This window comes from Aplysia californica, unplaced genomic scaffold (genome assembly GCF_000002075.1).
Source record: "Aplysia californica isolate F4 #8 unplaced genomic scaffold, AplCal3.0 scaffold00140, whole genome shotgun sequence".
NCBI classification, from domain to species: Eukaryota; Metazoa; Mollusca; class Gastropoda; order Aplysiida; family Aplysiidae; genus Aplysia; species Aplysia californica.
This window is the reverse complement of record NW_004797410.1, coordinates 334,564-341,810: the sequence shown is the minus strand read 5'-3', so window position 1 is coordinate 341,810 and position 7,247 is coordinate 334,564. Positions and strand designations below refer to the sequence as shown.

At 40.6% G+C, this 7,247-nt stretch overlaps 1 protein-coding gene across 1 annotated transcript in view; it reads right to left on the bottom strand.

Moving 5' to 3' along the window:
* The window catches only part of LOC101852994 (toll-like receptor 4), a 21,786-nt gene extending 17,843 nt beyond the window's left edge, over positions 1-3,943 (bottom strand). The window contains exon 1 of the mRNA XM_005096869.3: positions 3,496-3,943. The gene's annotated coding sequence lies outside the window, so the exon portion shown is untranslated. The remainder of the gene's footprint in view (positions 1-3,495) is intronic.
* Between the last annotated feature and the right edge of the window lie 3,304 nt (positions 3,944-7,247).

The following is a 7,247-nucleotide window of genomic DNA, read 5'->3' as shown; positions in this document are numbered from 1 at the left end:
AAAATGTGAGGCAGCGTGGGGGAATCAGGCTCTCGTCAAAATAATCAAAATGAAGAAACTTGCATTTTTCCGCAGGTTTGTGAATTTTTATTAAATTTTTTATTTTTGGCTCAACACTTTTCATGCCCATTAAAGAACTCATTTCTGTATGGATTTTTCTGAAAAACGTTGATTAAAGGCACAGAAAATGTTAATTTTCAGTTACCACGGACTCTTAAGCTAAGGAAATAACTAACCTTTGGCGGTCTTTTTCTCACTAACTTTACCTCTGAAAACAGGTGACCCCCCACCTCCTTCTTTCGTAAATATCTCGACTTGTATTCAAGATAAATGGACACTTTTTTCATCCAAATAAAGACAAGTGAACAAGCTTTAAGATGATACCAATAACTCTACATGCCCTAAAATTGACGAGAGCCTGATTCCACCACGCTGCCTCACATATGAAAAAAAATCGATAATTAATTTAAGCAGGTGGAAATTAACTTGTATTTTTTCGTTTGTTTACTTCCTCCTTTATACTAAGGATAAGGTTTTGCAAAAGAGGTTATAAACAGCCCTATTTTTTAAAAACCTCTTTGAGTGTTGCCCAGAGACGATTAAGTTTCAGACAGGTAAGGTCGCTACACACTAGAAGGGTATCCATCTCCTTGGACAATAAGAAAACGGGTAGATGAATGTGTGTGGTAATTTTTGCGTGCCGCTATATTTTGTGAAGTAGAGGTAGGCGCTTTGCCGTGGCACGTAGGACACCTCAGTTCGATCCCCGTGGGGGGAGGATTTATAAGGGGCTGTTCAAATATTATAATCTTACACCTGGAAGGGGGGGGGGATCTTTGTTTGGCTCCTGTAAGAAAGGTGTTAGAAAGGGGGGGGGGGGGGGTCTTGAACAAATGTAATATTACACTTTTGAGAGGTGAAAAAAAAATAAGGAAAAGAAGGGTGGCCTTGGTCAAGAAAGGCTGCATGGTGTGCAGAGGCCACAAGGAATGTGGAAAATATTTTCCGAGTATTGCAGCATTGAAGAGGCTCAGGGCTTTACACGGGAAGAATAAATGTGAGGCAGCGTGGTGGAATCAGGCTCTCGTCAATTTTTGGGCATATTGAGTTATTGGTATCATCTTAAAGCTTGTTCAGTTTTCTTGCTTTCAATTAAAAAACTACCCATCCATCTTCAATAGAAGTGGAGATATTTTGGATTGAAGGAGGTGGGGGTCACCTGGTTTAAGAGGTAAAATTAGCGAGAAAATGGCCGTCAAAGCTTGGTAAATTCCAAAGCTCGAGAGTCCATGGAAACTGTAAATTCATATTTTTGTGCTTTTGATCAACGTTTTCGGTGAAATCCTCAAAGGAATGTGTTTGTAAATGGACATAACAGGCGTTGAGCCAAAAACAAAAATTTTGATAAAAAATTGCTAAACAGGGAGAAAACAGCTGTTTTCTTCGATTTCATTATTTTGGCGAGAGCCTGATTCCACCACGCTGCCTCACAAATGGAGGTGGTGGAAGAAGAGGAGGAAGAGGAGACAGCAGGAAGTGGGAACAGGACCTTATAGGCCTTCTCAGATACAGAGAAGGCCTAAAACAGGACCCTTAATTATTTGAAAGACAGCTCAGCAGATGTCCCTGTTTTTTTAAAAATATTTTTGACATTATGATGAACACTGCCTTTTTTTAGAATAACTAATTCCCCTTTTTGTTTTAAGCATTATAATGATCAGTAATAACAGATACAGTGGAATCCTGATAAAGTCAACTCTAGCTTACTGTCAACACCTCACTGAGGTCCCATTTCTTACCTTCTTTGTTTAAGTAATTGTGTTTCTGATACATATACAGTCAACCGCTTGAGCGTTAACCTTGCGTAAAGTCAACAATTTGGGGCTAAATCCCAACTTGAATTCATTTAAGAAGAGATATTTAGGTCCAGAGCTAGTGGTGTACACACCCCCAATTACTTCGTTCACTCATTATCTCTTGTTTTGGTGACAACTTCAGAATTATACTCACTGAAGTTGAGCTAACATCTTGATACCAGGCACTTTGTAATTTTGTAGCTGTCATCTTCAATTTTCAATGTCGAGTAGTGCAATGGATAAAGTCAACCTTGCTCAAAGTCAACACCTTTTTTCGTCCTGAATTCCACTGTAATTTGTTTTATTTGTAATTAAGGCGCTTTTGAAATTGACATAGGTCTCAATTTGTTCCTTATTAGTAAGAAAGAGTGTATGCAATATTTTCCTTGAATTATCAACCGGTACTCTGTTATTTTTCAGTAAATGTAGAACTGCATATTATTATGTGCATACGTAGGCTATGATATCTGTGTAAGTGTTCCGCGCAATTTACCGATCTTAAGATTGCGCCGCGCGTTTTAACGATCATTTAATTGTATCATTCTTGTGAGATCTTCAGTTTTATATCTAATTTTAATTCTAATTTTCATGTTTTTGCAATTTTAAAAATATACGTGAATGTTCCTTGATGTGAGTAAAAGAATAAAGATGGAAGTGAATTATACGATCGCCACAGAATTCTACACTTATAGAAGCGGAACTCCCTCTTCGCGATCGCTCATTCGCTGTGAGTGTAGAATTCTGTGACGATCGCTAAAATGTGCAGCGCAATCTTAAGATTGCCGCTCAGTTATACGATCGTTAAATCGCGTAATATTGCGCCGATCTGTAAATTGCGCGGAACATGCATGTTCTTCATGAATATTATGTAAGGCGCATGGAACCATGATTGTAACACAGATTTATGCGATATAAATGTCATATCATATTATTAGTTTTATAAGCGAACAATGTAATATTACGGGCGGGGGGGGGGGGGGTAAGAAAAGTGTAAGAAGGGTGGGGGCGGGAGTCCCCAAAAAGGTGAACAGCCCCTAACGAGTATCTTTGTCTTTCTGCTGGGATATTGTACATGTGTCCCTCTCAGTCTGGGTTGGCCCTGCATGACAGGCAGGCTCGTAGCCCACCTCCTATATAATATTAATTTCGTCAACCTGAGGGTAAAACACCTTCATTAAATCTTTTTTTTTAAAGTGTATAAAGAGTTGCTGGTTATTTAGGTGGTTTTTTTCCTTCCTTGATGTTTCCATTCGGTTACGTACCTACTCTGCATTTGAAAGGTCATGTTTAGCATCTTTATTTCGCGTAAAGAGAAGTACACCGATATGATATTATTAGTCTTTTAGAGAAAAGCACCATTTTTTTAAAAAAATCAGAAAAGATACATAATTATATGACCAATTGGAGTCAAGAAAATAAATATAATCTACCAGTAGTCACCTCAACCTGGCGCCAAGTCTTTATTGACTTTATTTATTGACTAATAAGACAATAGTAGATTCTTACAAAACCAACAAACGGAGTCAATTAGCTTGAGAGATTTTGTCTAGAGGATAGCAATTCTGTTGAGACCAAAAGATGTAAAACACAATGACAAGACAGAACCTACAACACTCTCCCACTCCCACTCCCGACTAACCTGCGGTGTGTCACCTCGTCTACGAATGCACACTGCCTTTCTCAAGTTGAACGATGTGATCGTTCTGAGAGATCGTTAACTCCTTCCACACGTCATGGCAAAATGAAACATGGAATCCCATACACTGTTGTCGTTCACCAGTCAGGCGACACTTTTCTCTGCAACCTTTTCTTGAAGACAGTCAAACATTTGCTTATTGATTGTAGGGAGGTGTAGTAGGCAGAAGAAACGGGTGTCAGTTTTCGTCAGTCAGGTCCTGGTCATATGCAGCTCCTGAGAATAGTCAAGCAGATAACACAATGTATGTCCGTCTCTGAAGCAGAAGCATTGCTTTAAATAAGGATGTGGAAGTCCACGGGTGTTAGGCCTATGTATTCTTAGTAACAGAAAGTGTACAACCATGCAGTGCGCCCATACAGTGCTGCAATCAATGGGCTTTTAAACCCAAGGAGTTTATTTTTGTCTCTCTCTCTCTCTCTCTCTCTGTGTGTGTGTGTGTGTGTGTGTGTGTGTGTGTGTGTGTGTGTGTGTGTGTGTGTGTGTAATTGTGTGTGTTTTTCAAGCAGTGCGAGGCATAGATAAGAAACAAATGCAAGCCAAGGTTTGTCCTAAAACCCCCGTAATCTGACAGTGTCAACAAAAAACAACTTCAACAAGGAGACTTGGAGTCGTGTCGACACTTTGATAAAACCTGAGCTGTCTCATTGTCATTGGTCTAAATATATGCATGTGGGGTTCCCCGCGCCGTCCTTCAAAGGCATTATAATGCAACGAACGCGGCACACGCACAACGACAGAATGTTGAATAAAAATTGCTGTGAGAGCTGTTCCTCGGTAGTAAATCTGCTTGCCTTCGATTAATCGAGTAGACACCAGCTCCAGTGTTTTGTGCAGTCTTTGGAGTGAGGGTGTGCAAGTACTCGTGTCCACCGAGTATTAGCCCCTACGAGGACTCTCTCGAATCCAAAACCTCCGAGTACTCGGGAAATTCCTCGATTAGCAGCTCTGTAGATTTTGCCATTTTAATTTATGTTGTTGCTGTAGATGTTGTTGTTGCTGGGGGGGGGGGGGGGGGCAGTAGACATCAGCAACAACAACAACAACAACAACAAAAAAACACTATGAGTCTGAGCTCAGGAATCGAGTTCTTGAGTAGGTGGATAGTGCAAAAGCAGCACTAGTGGCAGCAGTAAGCAGCAGTGTAATTCGCAGTAGCAGCAGCAGCAGAAGCAGCAGCAGCAGTAGCAGCAGCAGCAGCAGCAGCAGCAGCAGCAGCAGCAGCAGCAGCAGCAGCAGCAGCAGTACTAGTAGTAGTAGCCCTCTAGAACCCAAGCATAGAAATACATGACCAAAAAATTATTCCTTAGCATATGGTGATCAAGATATGTATTAAGAAGTTGATTAGAGCAAAACAATTTGGAAAATATACGATAGTTATTGCGTAACACTGTGTGCCATATATGGGTCAATGGGTTTTACAGGAGTCTAAAAATATGTGTGCCATATATGGGTCAATGGGTCCTGCGTAAAGAACATGTTCACATTTTGTTAAACATTAAAAATCAGTTTCTATCCCTGTTGAGGTACAAATGCACGTCGCATTTCCTTCAGTAGACAGATGACTTTCCATTGCAGTTGATATTTTTGCATCGTTGCCGCACTGTCCACTTTGGGAGGCGGTCAGTTCCATCAGAGTCCACACCTGGAGCAGGATTTTTTCTTTTGATTGTACGGGGCATGGATGGTCCAGGATTCTTCAATAATAAACAGCCAACAGTGGGGTTTGCTTCTCCTGTCCTGTATTGCTTCACTGAGGAACGACCATTAAAGGGCACCACGATATGATCCACAGCACTTTGTTCCTTTTGTGGAACTTTCTGGAAGTTTGCCTGCAAGCTCTCATACCAAGGTAGAAGTTTCAACAGTTTGTCAGCATCTCGAGATGCCTCTGGAATCGACACGTTGTCTACAAAATGTTAACTGTCTGTTCTTGTCATGAATCTATTCCGTGGCATCAAGTCCCCGACAAGAGGGTAGTGCTTATCCGACTCCTAGTTTACTCGGAAAAAGTGGGACTGGGTCAATCCCATACGGAGATAAAATCCTAAGAAAGTTTCGACATCCTTCTTTTGAACATTCAATTCCTTCCCGAAATTCTGCACGGAGTAAGCAATTGGTTTGAAAACGTTTCCAATTGCCTCATTTGTTACTGGAATGGGGCCTTCACAGCGCCATTGGGTGGGGCTTGTTACCCCCCCCCCCCCCCCCCCCCCGGAAAACTCCATGTCAGTCCACCAAACTCCAAACATTTGCCTCTTCAAGCTTTTGATCATATCCCCTGGACCTCAGCTGGGCCAATGGTGTATTGTCATCTTCTGAGTCAGAAGAATCTATGCGGAGTTGGCTGTAGCGTAATTTCAATGTGGGGTTTTTTGTTCTTTATGAGACTGGCGTTTTTGGCCTTTTTGCTGAGGTGGACAGCTGCTCTAAGTGACTTCCGCCACAGTCCCCACTACATGTATCAGATGGGAGGTACTCGTCTCCAGAGTTCAAATTTACTGTCATCAGCGGAGATATAGTCACACATGTTTGATGCAGTGGTGAGGGGACATTCTGAAAAGGTAAATACGTAAGACACCTATTATATAACTGTTACACAGAACAAACCAATATATCAGTATTGTAAAGGTCAACATACAAATACATCAATGATTAAATTTCAAAATTCAGAATGAATTACAGTCATACTAGCAGAGCACATAAAATCAGTAGTAGAACAGAAGTCGCCGACAAATTGCTCCACAAAGACCCACTGTGCCATATCTGGCACACATTCAGGAGTTACCTGCCCAATGTGCCATATTTGGCAGTGACATTAATTATGCAATAAATGATATTTCAACGCTTCAAAAACGTTATGAGCATAATATTTGGACTTATCTTAACAGAAAAGAGACGTAAAGAAACAAAATTGTGCTTACCTTGATTTTCTGTTGGGGGTTGAAAAGAGGCAATAACAAAGACTTGACCACTCAGTGACTTTGAGGAAACTGGGAGACCCATCATGTCTTCCATTCACGGACTTGGGGCAATCAGACAAGATAATTGCAGAGTTTAGTTATAAATCTTTACTAAATGGTAGGGTTCGCCCCAATAAACGCACTTTTACCTGTATTAGAGTTAGAGGGTCAGTTTAGTTGTGTGCCATGGCATATATGGGTCAGTGGGTTCTAGAGGGTTAAGTAGTTGTAGTAGTAGTAGTATAAGTAGGGGGAGGAGGAGGGGGAAAGAGGAGGGGGAGCAGCAGCAGCAAAATACAGCAGTTCATTAACATCATTATATATATTATAGATCTAGATCTAGGGCCTACTCACAATTAATCAGACAAGTTCAGACTCTAACGTAAATTATGTTTTATGTTCTTTTTACTTTGTGCCATTGTGCAGTATAAGACATAAAACAATTAAAATTTTCGTTTGTGTAAAATAAAATTAAATAGGCCTAGGCCTAATGATACTGTCGTAATTATATGAGCAGAGGTCAGGGGGCTAGGTCGACTCTTCTGTACTGTTTATTGTTTATTGTTGACAAATATCCTACCGGAACCACGCCTTCTCGTTTTTAACCTTGACCTTCCTTTCCCATGGGAGAATAAGAACTGCCAAATAAGACGGTTGCGTTTTAAGATTATATCTTATTTAAACATGGGTTTGTTTGTTTTAATTTCAGAATCCAAATGTTTATATCTATTA